The sequence below is a fragment of the Nelumbo nucifera genome, chromosome 7 (assembly GCF_055504915.1).
Source record: "Nelumbo nucifera cultivar China Antique chromosome 7, China Antique-T2T, whole genome shotgun sequence".
NCBI classification, from domain to species: domain Eukaryota; kingdom Viridiplantae; phylum Streptophyta; class Magnoliopsida; order Proteales; family Nelumbonaceae; genus Nelumbo; species Nelumbo nucifera.
The window spans coordinates 27,915,189-27,931,255 of record NC_142655.1 but is presented as its reverse complement, the minus strand read 5'-3'; the positions used below and the strand labels follow the sequence as shown (position 1 = coordinate 27,931,255).

At 39.3% G+C, this 16,067-nt stretch overlaps 2 long non-coding RNA genes and 1 pseudogene across 3 annotated transcripts; 2 read left to right on the top strand and 1 right to left on the bottom strand.

Moving 5' to 3' along the window:
- Positions 1 to 4,300: 4,300 nt before the first annotated feature.
- LOC109114428 (uncharacterized) lies at positions 4,301 to 15,404 on the bottom strand. Its single transcript, XR_002022489.2, has 3 exons — positions 14,485 to 15,404; positions 10,800 to 10,931; positions 4,301 to 4,319 (listed from the first exon to the last, which is right to left on the bottom strand). It is a non-coding gene; the product is annotated as an uncharacterized LOC109114428 (long non-coding RNA).
- Positions 8,738 to 10,693, top strand: LOC104593379 (F-box/kelch-repeat protein SKIP20 pseudogene; annotated as a pseudogene). Its single transcript, XR_016078819.1, has one exon. The product of XR_016078819.1 is annotated as an F-box/kelch-repeat protein SKIP20 pseudogene (transcript).
- Positions 15,120 to 15,701, top strand: LOC148790315 (uncharacterized). The gene is made up of 2 exons (XR_016078820.1): positions 15,120 to 15,247; positions 15,371 to 15,701. It is a non-coding gene; the product is annotated as an uncharacterized LOC148790315 (long non-coding RNA).
- Positions 15,702 to 16,067: the final 366 nt, after the last annotated feature.

The following is a 16,067-nucleotide window of genomic DNA, read 5'->3' as shown; positions in this document are numbered from 1 at the left end:
GTGTATGAAGTATTTTTATTAATGATGAAAATGGAATGCCAAATTTAAAATCTACCTAGAAATGAAATGGTGCCATAGGAAAATAATAAAATTTGTAAAAATAGAAGATACAAAGAATCACAAAAAAAGATAGAGAAAATTTTGGGCACGTATCTAATGTTATATATTCATAAAAATAAAATATTATGTACATCTCTAATATTATGCATTCGTTATATTGAACAAAAATAAGTATTATATATAAGAAATAATTTTATCAATTATGAAAATGTAATACAAAATTTAATGTCAACCTAGAAATCAAAATATTTTTCTTCTTGGGTGGTGGGTTAGTGGTTTGGGTCAAATGATATCATAGATAAACAAAAACTAAGTGTGATAAGTAAACATTATTTTATATAATGTAAATGAAATATATAATTTAAAGAGAAACTTATAGTTAAAGTTAGTTGTACATTTTAAATTAGGTTGTAAGTTGGTTCAAAAATTAACAAAAACTTTGATAACTGACTCTACATTTCAAATTATAAAATCCCCCGCCATGTCATCAAAGGCTTATGTGGCTATTGCCAACATGGGACTCTTAATCCATGTTGGACACACCAAAAAGCCTATACTGAAAATAGGTTCTCAGTTTCTATCCCACTATCTTTGTCTCTTAATCCCCCTCGCTTCTCTCTCACTCTCAAAGTCATCTCTCAATCTCTCACTCCCTCTATCTCTCCCACTCTCTCAGCTTTGGTTTGTAGTTAAATCAAAACCTCTCTCTCAATCTATTGTTCTCCCTTAGTCTTTCTCCCGCTCCCTCTTTCATTCTTTTTTTTTTCTTACAAACTTATACAATATTAATAAGATAGTATAAAAGAACTAAAGGGACTAACCACTTGTACAATCAAGTTATAAATTTCTATCAAGTTGGGGTGAATTTCATAGCCAAGAGTTTCTTGTGAATTTGTATCAAATTAATGTATTGATTTTTGAACCATATCAAATTGGTCTCTTATTCTTTTATATGATTTGATTAATACCATATAAGTGTGTAAGAAAAAAAAAATGAGAAAGGGAATGAGAGAGATAGAGGGAGAACGATAGGTATTGAGAGAATAAGAGAAATTAATAGAAAGAACGCAAATAAAAAAACCAAAAACCATTTTTGTTTATTTTCAAATCACATAGTCGTTGAGCAGAAAGAGTGGGGGAGATTAAGATTGAGATTGTGTGTGTGTGTGTGTGTGTGTGTGTGTGTGTGTGAGAGAGAGAGAGAGGGAGGGAGCGTGAGATAAACTAAAAACCTTTTTTTTTATTATCCAATCACCCAACATTAAAGGACAATTTCAGTACAAGTTTTTTGTTATGTCTAATATGGATTAAGTCCCATGTTGGCAACAACCACATAAGCCTTCAATGACATAGCGGTGAATTTTTATAATTTGAAATGTAGAGCCAGTTGTTAGAGTTTGTTGGTTTTTGGACCAACCTGTAGAATTTTGAGAACATTTCTAATGGTATATACCCATCATATTAAATAAAAATAATTGTTAAAATAAAAGTTATTTTTATTTATGACATAAATAAAATGAAAAATTTAATAATAATAATAATAATAATAATAATTGTTATTAGCTATAAGCACTTAAGTTTATTTTTAATCATATTGTTACTTTTGTTAATTTTCAATTTCTATCTTAACTATGATATATCTAAAATTCAAGTAATTAATATAAAGAAAATTTTCTCTTAATTACTAGTACTTAAAAAAGCCTAAAAGCTTGCTCATTGTGTAGTTATACTTCTTTCTTAAGTGCAATAAAATGGTAAATATTGCCAAAAATGGTAAAGCTTCATAAAAGAAATAGGGAAGGTTTTGTATGAGAGAACACCGCCGAGGACAGTCATCCAATCCCATTGATAGAATTTCTGTATTTTGAGTGGTGAGTGAATCCTACCAATAGATTCACAAGTAGGAAAATTGGACCCCAAGAGTGCCCTAAAATTCAGAAAACCATGCCACCTAGGAAGAACATGGTGTGGACATAATTACTAATTTAGCAATCTTTTAAACCGCTATTTTATATTCTAAAATACCCTTGTTTTCAGCTTGTGGTATGACTTTCCTATGTTTCACTTGGATTTTGCATGTGTACCCTAAGTCACTTTTTGTTTCTTTATATTTGATGCCCAATGAATTATTTATGTTTTGAAAAAAAAAATGTGAATGTGGTGACTTGTTCATGGGCTGGGCTTGGGCTTGGCTTTTGTCAAAATTCTAATGGGTATGGCCCGAAGCCCAAGCCCGAGACAGTGTAAAGTTGGGCCCGAAACCCGGCCCGTGAACAGATACTAGGTTGTATACTTGTTAAGGTTTCACTTTGATATTTGAATTAGGGAAAATCTATAATACCGGAAAGACATGATACTGGAAGAGTTTTTGATGAATAACACCTGATTGAGATCAATAGGGTAGGGCACTGTGAACATCCATTGGCATCGAAGGCTGTCGTCGAGTCCATGCCTACCGTTGAGATTGTCGACAACCATGTATGTTGTCACTGAGTTTTACTGTGTTGTCTGCAAGCAGTCCTTTGAACTTGCACAAGTGATGACAAGAACCACCAGCCATTAGCACAAGCAAACAAAACTGAAGCAAAACCCATGGCAAGAGGACCGAAGATTGAAAAATAAGCCCCCAAAGCTCTGCTAAACTGAACCCAAACTGCAGAGAGAATAGAACAAATAGAAACTCTCCTCTACAAGACCAAGAATCAAAGAGAATGAGAGGGGATGAGAGGGGGAAAGAGAGGGAGAGAGGGAGAGCGGGAGAGACAAAGAGGAGAGAGAGGGTAGAGAACGACACTATGCGGAAGACAGCGGAGAGAGAGAGTGAGGGTGCAAAAATTTTTCTGCATCCAAGATGGAGAGGATGCGAACGGTCTCTGACAAGCTGAATCTCCTTGCACATTGGAAGGGGAGTCACGTGCAAAATAACAGATTATTTTCACATGTTTACTTTATAATTTGCATGTGGAGATACCATTCTCTCAATATTGAATGCATCCAAGTATCCATTCTGTATATAGATAGATAGATAGATAGATTGATTGATATTGATGATTTGGTAGTGTCTTTTAGAAGGTCAATTGGGTTTTAGAAGAATGATGCTCTTGGATTCCACTGGCTTAAAGAACACGGATAACCTGTTTTTCCATAGCCTTAAACCCACGCATAATCTATGGGAGGATGTCAACTAAACACCTAGACTACAAAGTCATTGACATGGAATCTTCTCTCTAATGAATGGGGCACACTATCTTGGTTGTACCTAGGAATCTTGAAAAGAACAAAAACAAAAGAAAGAAATGATTATCCTTATATCATGCATATATCTCTTTTCTTACATAAATGTTTTGACATCACTCTCATGCTGTAAACACAGTTATGCATTACGAGTTATGTAACCAATCATGAGTGAACACACCAATGTTTTACCACATGGCTACATTTTAGTATAGTTGTTTTCACAATGGGTCTTCTATCATAACTATAGATCTCGGGTGAGGGTGACGTCCACGTGTCACGACAAATATCAACTATACAAACAAGAAAAGAACAACCTAAATAGTTCATGTCCCTTAATTTCCTTGGTCTGTTGTGGCGTTTAGATAATGTTTGGTTAAAATTTTGCTCCAAAGGCTGTGCATGTGAAGCCCACCTTGCAAAGGTAGAAGTCAGTGTGTGAAATCCCTCTCAAATGGTGTTATCTCATGGCTATTAATAGCTAGCCTTTGCATGAATACTTTTCCCCTTTTTTTTTCTTCTTTTATTGTCATGTAATATCTAAGAACAGGTCAAACAAGTAAGGTGCTGCTAATAGTAGTTCAAGCCCCAATATCTAGGGTGAACATATCTCGGTTAAAACCGAAAAATCGAACTGAAAATTTAGTATATAATGAATATAATATACAATGAAATTTGTTTTTAACCAAAATAATTGAATAAAAAAATTGATTTAATTTTTATACTTATGTTATGGGTCCCTCTATGGTTTTAAGGCAAAGGTAAATAAATAAAAGAAAAGAAGTATCCAAGTTATTACATGATTTTGGGTTAGAGACCTAGAGAGAGAGATATGGATCCCTTGTTCAGCTAATATTGTGTGTGGGCCTCATGGACAGTACTTAAGCTATATTTTGTGAAAAGTACAGAAAGCCCAAATCAGCTGTCAGTCAATTTTTTAGGCTGTCTGCTTCAGCTTATATAGATAACTTACCCAGATTGTTTCAAAGTAACCAGCTAATAGTAGTTCATTCCCACAAAAGGACCTGGTTATAATGTGAAGGTAAGAAAGAAGAATAAGTAGAACAGGATAAAAAAAAAAGAATCAAAGTTATTACATGATTATGGATCAAAATATATAAGAGAGATATGAGAGAGATTCCTTGTCCAGCTGATACAAACATTACTAGTAGATCAGCTGCATCTTCTTCTTAGATGATGATGATGATCCTAAAACATCAATTTCTTGCTTGGAATCAAAGGCATATAATGGACAAGACATTTGCTACAGCCTAAGGTATGTATTACTGATCAAAACGATAAGGTACCTGACTATACAATGTGCAACTCATAACAACAGTGCACCCAACAATAACTCAAATTTTTAGTGCCATTGTAATTAATCCACTAGTTTCAACCTTAACCTTATTGAGAACCTCAATAAAGAAAAATAGTAAAATAATATATAAAAGAGAAAATTTGGCATGGATCAACTGTCGTGTATTTTCATGAATGTTATCTATGAAAAAAATTAAAATTTCTACATAATTTTTATTTAAGGGGGCGTTTTTTTTCTGGATTTTGAGAGGGGGAAAGTTGGTCAATGGGATTTTGATTCTCATTGACCAATAATCCTATGTTCTTTTTTCAGATTTATCTGGAGATCAGGGAAACTTTATTTTTCTGGGTACCCATCTCCTAGGTGGGTAAATAACTTTCCCACCTGGGAGGAAAGTTACCAACACTTGAATGGGACAAAAATGTCCCTTTAAATAATGGATTTTTATGATTAAAATAGCGATTGCCTTATTTACATTGGAAATAAAAGAACATGGGTAAATGCACTTACCCGGATAAGTCTTTCTTAAGAAACACTTACCCGGGTAAATACATTTACCTAGATAAATAATTTACCAAAAAACGAACGGGGCCTAAAACCAACCCTTAATCCTTGTACACGTTTTTCCTTTCTTTTCTCTCTCTCTAAACTTGTATCGAATCCATTGTCATATTGTTATATATTACTAATAGTAGGCCACTTTATTTTTATCAAACTAATAAAAGAACCTACAATTAATATCTCAATAGATATGTTATTAACATTGAGAGAGATCCCTATTCTCATAAATATATTTAGGAATGTGTCGACACTCCATAGTGCACTGGTTTGAAAGGTTAAAATCTGGTAGAAAAAAAAATTGACTTTCATTAATTTAGTAATAGGGTTACACGGAGCCACTGTCATATATGGGCTGCACATGAATAGGAATCTGGAATCGGAATTCCATTCCTATTTCTAGTGGAATGGAATTCCCTCCCCCTCGGGAAAGAGAATCCTATTCCAATTCCAATTCAGATTCCTAACCAAACAGCCAGAAAAATAAATCATTCCAATTCCAATTACAACTATAAACCAAACAGACCCTAAGTGTTACCTACGTTTCTTGACCCCAAAAGAAAATACCCAACTTAGACCAAAGAGCAAAAGCTATTGTAAGAAATTTTGTTACAGTGAATAACAGTTAAAATCATGCTTAGGCGTCATCAAATAGGGATTTGATATGGACCCAAAAGCACTAAGCCAAAAGGGTGGCTTTTCCAACTAATGAAAGGGTTTAAAATTGACTACATTACATACAAATGTAAGTGTAGACAATCCAAACCGACCAAGTTGCACCCCACTCACTTCCCCAGTCTCACTTCAAGATCCATTGTATCTTCGGAAAACTCCATTGATTGATCAAATGCTCTCTGTTAAACCTAACAAGCTATGGCTTGAACCCACTTACTTTGGAAAATTAAAAAATAGGCTATGAATATTAGTAATTTCCTTAAATTATTTTTTTTAAGGGTAAAATATAAAAATCTCCCCTAGGGTTTCTGACAATTATAAAATCTTTCCTTATAGTATTAAAAAATCTGCATTTACCTCCCTTTTGTTAATATCTTGAAGGAAAAACGTTGGCCAAATGTAGTAGTTTTTTTAAAGTATCCATTTTTCCCTCATATCTATCATTCCTTAGATTGGAAAGAAAAGCATTAGGTCTAGTGAAGTCTAGAAGGGCAATCTGACATGTTGAACTTGAGAAAGTTTATCGAATTCTCAAACACTAAATAGGTAGAGCATAGCTTATGAAGAAGAAAATGCTTGAACAGAAATTTTGGTGAACAGGAGGTGGAGGAGAAAGAGTTCACGTAAAAAGTTATGTATGAATAATAGTTTTGTTGGCCAACTGAGGATCGGAGGGGTGCTTAGTTGGTACATTAGCTAGTTTGTTCCAGTAGAAACATGGATTCAATTCCTGCTACCACCGACTTTGGGAGGAGGGTTGCTAGTATGGTGCAAACGTACTTAATGGCCCCTATGGGGAATCATTCATCCCGAAAGCCAGACCTCTGACCGGTTTAGTCTCCGGGTCGGTTTTAAAAATCATACTTTCTTTTAAACAGTAAAGAAAAAGGACCAGAACCCCCCCCCCCCCCCCCGAATTTAGTTTTCTCAAATTAAACTTTAATGGAAGCGTAGTTGTTAGGTTGAATAGACAAAAGTTGATAGTTGGCAATTTTAAGTCCTAACGGAGTAGCCAAGGCTACTCATAATTTGCACTGTATCATTTTTTTCTTAATGAAAATTTCTTTTATTAATCAAAACAAGAATGAATAAGGGCAAAAAAGACTCTTTGATGATTCTGTTAAACATAACTCTAACAGGGGAGGTTTTAGATCAGAAATGCCAAGAGAGATTTAAGTCTTTACCAAAAATTAAACTAAAAACGATAAAAATATTATATATTATTAATGACAAAAACATTATATATTATTAATAAAATAAACAAAAAATAAATAATATTGTATATCATGAAAACAATGTATTCAAAATAAATTCTATTAAACTTGAACCAATATTTCTTTAGTAAAACCACAAAACTGAAACCAACTTTACTAATACCTCCTTGGCTTTTTAATGAATTCCTTTCCTACCAAAAGAAAAATATTATAAACGTTGAGTATATATTAGCATAAACATTTAATTTGAATTGAATTCTATTACATTGGCTGTTTTTTATTTTAATTATTTTTTTAATTTTTACTTTTTAAATTAAAACGGGTCATCCATTCAAACCGGATGATTGGACCATTCAACAACCTTTCGCCACAAGCCAAGCTTTATAGGTTTTAGGGCTCTTCTTCCTCTTGTAAATTCATTTGCAATTATTTTTAGCCCATCCCAGCCCACAAATTTTGCCTAAGTCACATACTTATTGAAATTTGAAAGACCAGAAGCCGCATAGTTCTAGAGATTCTTGTAATCTTACCTCAAAAACCAAGAAAGTAGAGCCATCAGTCAAGAACTAAAAGTATTGCTTTTACATATTTTTCTGTAGGCACAGTTGTGAAGGAGTACAAATACAAATATGTATAGTACAAAACCCTATATTTTGTATTATTTTGTATATATTTGTATTTATACTCCTTCCAAATTGAACCATAATATAATAATCCCTTAATTATAGCTTAGTAGTGACCCATATTTTCTTTCCCTTTTTCTCTACTAAAAACCCAGTTTGATCAAGTCAGCATCATATTGACCGTAGGAAACAGTGAGAAAGAACTTCATCTTCCTTCACTCTGTTAATTTTGCTCTTGACAGTGGTCCCAAGGCTTTTAAAATTCACAATGTCGGAGCAGATTTGCTAATTGGGCTCACAGACAGGTCTAAGCGTTCCATCAATCTTTCATCTTTCACATGACAACTTGCTTTTAAAGGCCAAAATAATTGAGTAGTGAAAGGTTGATGTTGCCACAGCCCATTTCCCACCATCAATGGACCCTTTTCCAAACTATGGTGTTAGTTGCTTGTTGTTAATAACGTAGGCTCCGTTTGATTCATTGGAATAGGGGTCTAGGATCGGAATTGGAATGGGTTATTCTGATTCTAATTATTTAGTTGGACGGAATCAAAATCTTATTTTTATTCCTAATGAAATGTCATTTTCCCATTTGAGGGAATGGCCATTCCCTACCCCTCCCTCAGAATGAAATCTTATTCCTGCTGATTTTAGTTTCCATTCCCATTTCTGTCTAAATCAAACAGATTATGAGAATGTACCATTTCGATTCCAATTCCGGTTCTGAAGGATTTTGATTGCAAACCAAACGGACCCTTAATCTTATCCAAATCCCATTCTGCCTCTAAGTGGCTGAACTGAATGGATCCACATACATGCAGGATGCATGAATGTGATGATGATGATGATGATCCCATCACACCATTCACTTAGTATGTAGATGAAGCTGTATATTGTCAGTTGTCATCCAATTCACTCTGTCCACATCCACTGATCCACTGATCCACAGCTCCACAGTCCCCTGCCTGCCCACAGCCATTTCAAACGAGTGCCTATATAAACCCCTCCATCCTTTTCCCCTGCCCTCAAATGCACTCCCTTTCAAGTGCCCCAACCATGAATCCAACTCCCTCTCCAAACTCAACCTAAAGGTTTCCAGCTTACACGTCTCTAGCCCCACTTCACACTCTCCACCACACTCTAACCGTTCCATTCTCACTCAACTCCTCCACGGATGGATTGAACCTCTCTAACCAACTTTCTTCGCCCTCTAACCCACTCCAAACGGTTCCCCAATCCTCTACTTCACTCGTGTTGATTTTTTCCCCTTTATGTGTTCTCTGCGTCTCTCTCTCGAACACCTAAGCAACATCGTTTGTTGAATTGTCTGAAATAGAAGAAAAATTAGAAGAAGGAAGCATGAGCAGTTGAGCACCATGCTTTAACCAACTTTCGTTCATTCCTCCTCTAACCCAATCCACTTCTGTAGTTCTGTTGGCATGCGTATCTCTAAGGCTCTCTCTCTCTCGAACACCTTAAGCAACACTTTTTGTTGGATTGTCTAAAACAGAAGAAAGTTTAGAAGAAGGAAGCATGAGCACGGGAGAAGCAGGGCTGGGTAACCAGCAGAACCCAAGTCTGATCCCCGGCCTGCCCGACGAAATAGCGTTGGAATGTCTCGTTCGCGTGCCCTATCGATTCCACTCGGAAATTAAGTCCGTCTGCCGGAGATGGCGGAACCTGCTCATGCACCCATCTTTTTACAGAGAAAGGCAGAGAACCGGCACCGCCGAGCAGCTTGTCTGTCTCGTTCAAGCCCTCACCACCTCTGCTGAACCCACCATAGAATTAGCGGTTGAAGGTAACGACGAGCAGCAACAAGATAAGAGGCAAACTCGGCGAGGACATTGCCCACCCATTTACGGCGTCAGTGTATATAACCTCAGCATGGATACCTGGCATCAGTTGATGCTGAATCGAGCCAACGGCAATGGAGTCCCCATCTTCAGTCACTGCGTAGCACTGCCGCTCTCGGGGAAACTGGTCCTACTCGGCGGTTGGAACCCCGACACCCTCGACTCTGTCCCTGACGTCTACGTTTATGACTTCATTCGCGGAGGCGGGTGGCGCCGCGCCGCTCCCATGTCGATGGGGCGGTCATTCTTCGCCTGTGCAGCCGTCGGACCCTCCACCGTATACGTGGCCGGAGGGCATGACAACCAGAAGAATGCCCTGCGATCGGCAGAGATGTACGACGCCGATGCGGCCGAGTGGCAGGCTCTTCCCCCTATGGCCGAGGAGAGGGACGAGTGTAAAGGGTTTTCCTGTGACGACGATGGCAGGTTCTGGGCGGTGAGCGGGTACGGTACCGAGAGCCAGGGACGATTCAAGTCAGACGCAGAGTGCTATGACCCGGCTCTTGGGTCTTGGTCTAAGGTAGAGGAGGTGTGGCCCTTCCAGAGTGCTAGCCCAAGGGCCATCACTGCCACTGCCGGTGGGCGGTGGTGGTTTGTCAGTGGCGGAGGAGAGAGCAGGGGGGTGATGGAGTATGACATGAAAGAGAAACACTGGAAGGCATTGACATCCATTCTGGACAGCGGCATGAGGTCTTCGCCGTGCGTGACGACTCTTCGAGGTGCAAGAGGAGATCATGATAAGGTATTTGTGATGGATTCTGACGGTGGTAAATTGAACGACGGCGTTGACAGTGACAGACACAGAGGGTTTGTATTCATGCCGGACTGGGAGAGTAGCACCACTGGTACCGGTAACGGAAATAGCAATGGCAAGTGGATCCAGCTCCACACCCCCACCAATTTCTCGGGATTTGCATATTCGGCTTCTTCTCTCCTCATCTGATCGAAGAAGTTATAGTTTAAAACCGATCAGACGACTTTTTTTTCCTTTTGCAAAACAGAGCAGCCTTGTATTACTTAGAATAGTCTTACACGAGGGGAGGTGGATATATCACAGTGCAGTGATTGTATGCAAAAAGATGAGCCGCTTGATTGTTTTTCCTACTTGTATGTACAAACTGAATAAAAGCAAAAGAGGAGATTAGTCGTTGTAAATGGCTTCTGTAGAGCTGATTAATCCATTGGGTCGGGTTATCTGTATTAGCAAACTCCATTAAGGGCAAGTCTACGCTGTCTGAAAATACCAAAAGATGATCAATACCATATGATAGCGCTGCGTGCAATCCCCCTAGGAGAGCTCTGGTTTCGGCATCATGACTGTTGATGGCCCAGCAAGGCTTGCCTTCTGCAATGGAGAGCTGGCGTTGTGCATGTTGGATGATGAACCCTCTTCCTGCATAACCTGTGTTTAGGATCAAAGGAGCCATCGATATGCAGGGTTTTGCATAGGCTGGATGATATGCGTGAGTGGGAAGTGAGATGCAGACTGTATAACATGATATGGATCTGGTGGTCTATTTTCAAATATGCTTTTATTCCTTGCTTTCCATATGAAGTAGCCGATGATACTGAACTTGCTAAGATACTGAACTTGATTTTCCGGTAGTGTGGTCGGATTCAACCCAAACTGCTCTGGTGAATGTGCATTGGAAAAACAGGTGGAAGGTTGTCTCCCCACTGTTGTTACAAAAAGTACACATTCGGTCCTCTTCTTGTAGGCAAGCCGAACATTTTCGTTTAGTTATCAAGCCATCCCATATTAGTTTCCATAAGAAGAGTTGGAATCTGTGCAATATTTTGAGCTTCCAAATCAGTTTCCAGTTGCAATGAGAATTAGAATTGGAGCCTTCAAATGAGAAGAAGTATTGGTAGGCTGATTTCACCGAATATGTACCCGATTTGTTCTTCTTCCAAATCACTTTTATCTGTCGTCTGGTTTGGCTCTTGAGTTATTGATAAAATGCGAGGCACAACAGACTCCTGGAAGAGAAGGTTTAGTTTGGGAGTATCCCAAGAGCCTTCTAGAGTGAGAAGTTCTAAAACCTTCAGATTCTTGACTTGAGGTTAAGAAATCGAGGAGTTCAGGCTTGGAATGTGACCCGGTAAAGTGGGTATCCATAGGTCAGTGATTGCTAGGATGTCACGGCCATCTTTGATTGACCACAGTAAATTTGGCTTTAACTGGGGTAACATAGAGTGAGCTTGCTGCCACTAGTGTGAGCTGCTTCTAGTTTTCAGAGCTGCAAATAGAGGTATAGGGAAAGTATTTGGCTTTTATTTGCTTGCTCCAGATCCCCTTGTTATCAATTAAGAGCCTTCAGATTTGTTTCCCAAACATGGCCTGTTCATGATCCCATAAGATCTGAAACCCAACCCTCCTTGTTGTTTAGGCCTACAAATCTTGCCCCAAGAGATCGTACGTGTGGATCTCCCTGTTGTATCTCCCCAGCAGAACTTTCTTGTGAGCTTATCTAATTCTGAGTTTGTAGCCCTTGGGAAGATTGTTGTGGCCATGGAGTATGTTGGGATGGACTAAAGACTGATTTGACTAGGGTGGTTTTGCCTGCTTGGGATAACAACTTCGAGCTCCATGCATTTATTCTGGCTGATACTTTGCTAAGAACTTCTTTGTGAGTGGAACATAATCGGGGGTTTGTTCCAATTTGGTTCCCTACATATTTGGAGCCCACTAATGACTTCTTCACATGGAGAGTATGTGAGAGGAACTTACGGTGATGCCAAGGGACATTTCTGCTGAAGGAAATGTTTGATTTAGAGTAGTTTATTTTTTGCCCTGACATGAATTCAAAAGTGTTGATAACCTTGACTAAGGCTTTGACTTGCGCCAAATCTGCTTGGCAAAATAGAATACAGTCATCTGCAAAGAATAGGTGGGTGACTAGAGCTGCTTCTTTGCTGATCTAAATTCCTTCAATTTGTCCAGTGGACAGCCTGATTGAACAATTGGGTTAACACCTCCATTCCTATGATGAAAAGGTATGGAGATATAGGGTCCCCTTGTCTTACCCCCTGTTTTAGTTTAAAATGGTCATGGGTTTCTCCTACTAGTTTTATGGAGAAACTGACTGTGGACATACATTGATGCAGCAGATTACACCATTTTTCTGGAAACTCCATCTTTTTTAGCACTTGTAGTAGATATGACCACCCCATTCTATCAAAGGCCTTGGACATGTCTACCTTAAGTGCAATGTATTTTTTACCTTTTTTCTGGGCTTTCATCTTGTACAATAACTCTTTCACCAGTAAGATGTTGTCAGTGATTTGCCTTCCTTTGAGAAAACCCGACTAACAAGGGGAGATTAAGTCCTGCAACACTGGTTGTAGTCTAAGCACCAACCATTTGGAAATTATTTTGTACAAAACATTGCACAGGCTAATGGGCCGAAAACTTGCAGCATCAGCTTGAATGCTATTTTTAGGCACAAAGACGAAATTTGTGTTGTTGAGCTCTTTTGGTAGGTGCTCAATATGAAAGAATGTGATAACCATGGAGTATATGTCCTGTGCAATTAACTCCCAAAAATGTTGGTAGAAAAAAGCTATGAATCCATCTGGACCTGGTGCTTTGTGAGGGTTGAATTGTTTAACCACTATTGCCAACTCTTCTTGGGTAGGTGGGGAAAGGAGTAAGTTTTTTTGCTCCTCTGAGAGTGTGGGGAGAGGCACTTCATTGAGCTGGCTGGGATCAAAATTTTCTGGTTGGCCACTTATGTCTAGGATGGCTTCTTTGAACATTTTGGCTATGATTTTTCGCTTAGATGTCCATGACCCTTTTGGGGTCTGTAGCCATTCTAGGTTGTTGTTTTTGAAATTTTTGTTCTTTGCTATATGATGAAAAAACTTTTTGTTTTTGTCACCCTCTTTTAACCAGAGCTCCCTTGATTTTAGTCTCCAGAGTTGTTCCTCCTTGAGAAGCCAGTATTGATATTGTTTTAGGAGGGACTGCAGTTTTCTTTGTTGGTCCTCCTCCAAGGTTTCCATTTGCAGAGCAGATATTTGTTGTGCTAGGTTTTGGATGTGGGACTGGACCTGCCCGAATTGGTTTTTGTTCCATTTTTTTAATTATGCTTTATAGGACTTTAATTTGCTGAGAACTTGGTGGGCAGGGGAGCCATAAATATGTTGGTTCCAGGACTCTTCAATAATTTGCTTGCACTGAGGGTGTTCAGTCCAGATGTGTAAGGAATGAAAATGGGGCTTTCTTTTTTGTGAGATTGGGAGGGTGTTGATTGAAATTGCCCCGTGGTCTGAGGTTGTTATTGGGTAGTGGTGCAGTATGGAATCTGGGAACATTTGGTACCAGTTGGGGTGGCAAGGGCTCTGTCTAGTCTTTCTAGCACTTTTGACAACCCATGTTGTCTATTACTCCAGGTGAATGGTGGTCCCAAATAGTCAAAGTCTACTAGCTCAAATTGGCTGATGAAACTCTGCAGGTGTTTAGAAAGAGAGGGCTTCTTTCTCTTAAATGATTTGCTAAGGTTGATGACTGTGTTTGGGCTATTTGTTGCCACAATTCTTTCCTTTGTTTTCTAACTGGGTGCCCATAGAATAACAATAATTGCCATGGGTTGCTTGGAGGGTGATTTGTGATTTCTAGGTACAGAGAATAGGTTGACTCTCGGTGAATTACCCCAGCAGCTTAAAAGACCTCCTAATAGGCATGTGGCTTCGTGAAAGACAAAATTTTTTGTTTTCAACTTATTGGCCAGATTGGTACTATTGTCCGCTGACAATTTGGTCTCGGATAGGAAAAGTATATCTGGTTTTTCTCTCTTGAAGAGCTTGATTAACTCAGTGGTTTTTGTTGGATCATTACATCCACGGGTGTTCCATAATAATATTTTCATGATGCTAGACGAATGCAGAATTTGTGAAATTATGATAATAATGGTAAGATAAATGAGAGATATAGATTGTAGTACCTGATTCACGAAGTGAAGTGAAGGGATTGGCAGGGGATGTGTATCCGGTTCAAGATGTAGTCCTCTGCACAGTGGCTCATTGGAGATGTAGCTGCTACCATCTGTGGAGTGATCAACTGTTCGAAGATGAAGCTCTCTGTTAAAGTTGCCGCAACTAACGGGCTATTCAAAGGTGCCGTGGGCGGGCATATGATTGTAGTTTTGGTTAATAGGCTTTTGGGTGATATCATCTGGCCCGTGAAGAAATCAGAGACTTGCCCATTTTTGACATTATATAGGGCGTTGGAGTTCATGTCAAAATGATAACTTTTGGGACGGCCACAGTCTCCTTTTGCCAGTTAGCAGATCAATGGTTCCCAGCCCTCCTATCTTGGTGAGGTAATGAGCTATGAGAGAGGGTTTTACTTCTTCATTGGGTGATACATTATTGTTTTGTGCATGCATGCCACGTGGCGCATTGTTGGTCTGGAGGTGGTGTGCATGGCTTTGTGTTGTCTTTGGCGTGATGCCACTTGGCTGGCATGCGGTATTGTGCATTTGGTTGCATGCATGGCGCGTGTCACCTTGCTAAGAGTTGGGCTCGGCGTGCACTGTGTGGCTTGATCCCTATGAGTTGCCTGGAACTGCTGTTAGTAGCTTACCGGAGAGGTCGACACATCGTCGCTTTCTCCCGCCGGTGCCGTCTTCTGAGTCCTCATCCGATCCAAGGTCTCCATGCCTTACTTTGCAAACACTTTGTACCGCTGGTTTAGAGGGAGAATAGGTAGGTAATTTGAACTGCTTCTCGGGTCTATATTCTGCTCTAAGCCATTCTCCAAGGAAATCTATTGTTCTTTCTTCGAAGAGCTGGCGATGATCCTCTACTGATGTGTTTAGTCGTTTGTAGTTGTACCAGATGTGGCCGACTAGCCCACAGTTGATGCAGATGCGTGGAAGCTGTTCGTAGCAAAATCGGAGCCAGGTTTTCCATGGTAAAGGATAAACCTACCAGTAGACCTGTTCATGGGCCGGGCTGAGTCAGGCTTTTGCTTTTCATTAATAGGATTTTTTCAGGCCTGAACCCGAGTCCGGCCCGACCAACGGGCTTACAACATAGGCCCAAGCCTAGCCCTCATAGAAAGCCCGAAGCTCGATTCACACAATTTTTGTTCTAAAAAACTCTCTAACTTTGTTCTTACCTCAAGTCTTCAATAGATGGCAAATGGGTTTAACTTCAATGTAGTTGTGATTTTATTCAGAAGTGATAAGCCCAAAACTTGTATACTTGAGCTAACAGAGTTGAGAAATGCGTGATTTGTACAGATTACATACTACAGAATGCATGATTTGTACAAAACTAAGAAATACAGGATTCACCGCCAAAGAGGGGCGACTGAGTTCACTGGTGGTGCGGCTAGCGCCGATGCTTTGAGTTCACTGGTTCCTGAGAAAGTGAGAATATGCGACGGTGAGTGAGAAACTGAGAATGAGAACTGCAAGAGAGGCGAGAGAGAGAGAGAGAGAGAGAGAGAGAGAGAGAGATCGCTGGTGCCTGAGCTCGCGTGTTGCCTCCAAGACTGAGAATGGTGGTTGCCTGTATGGGT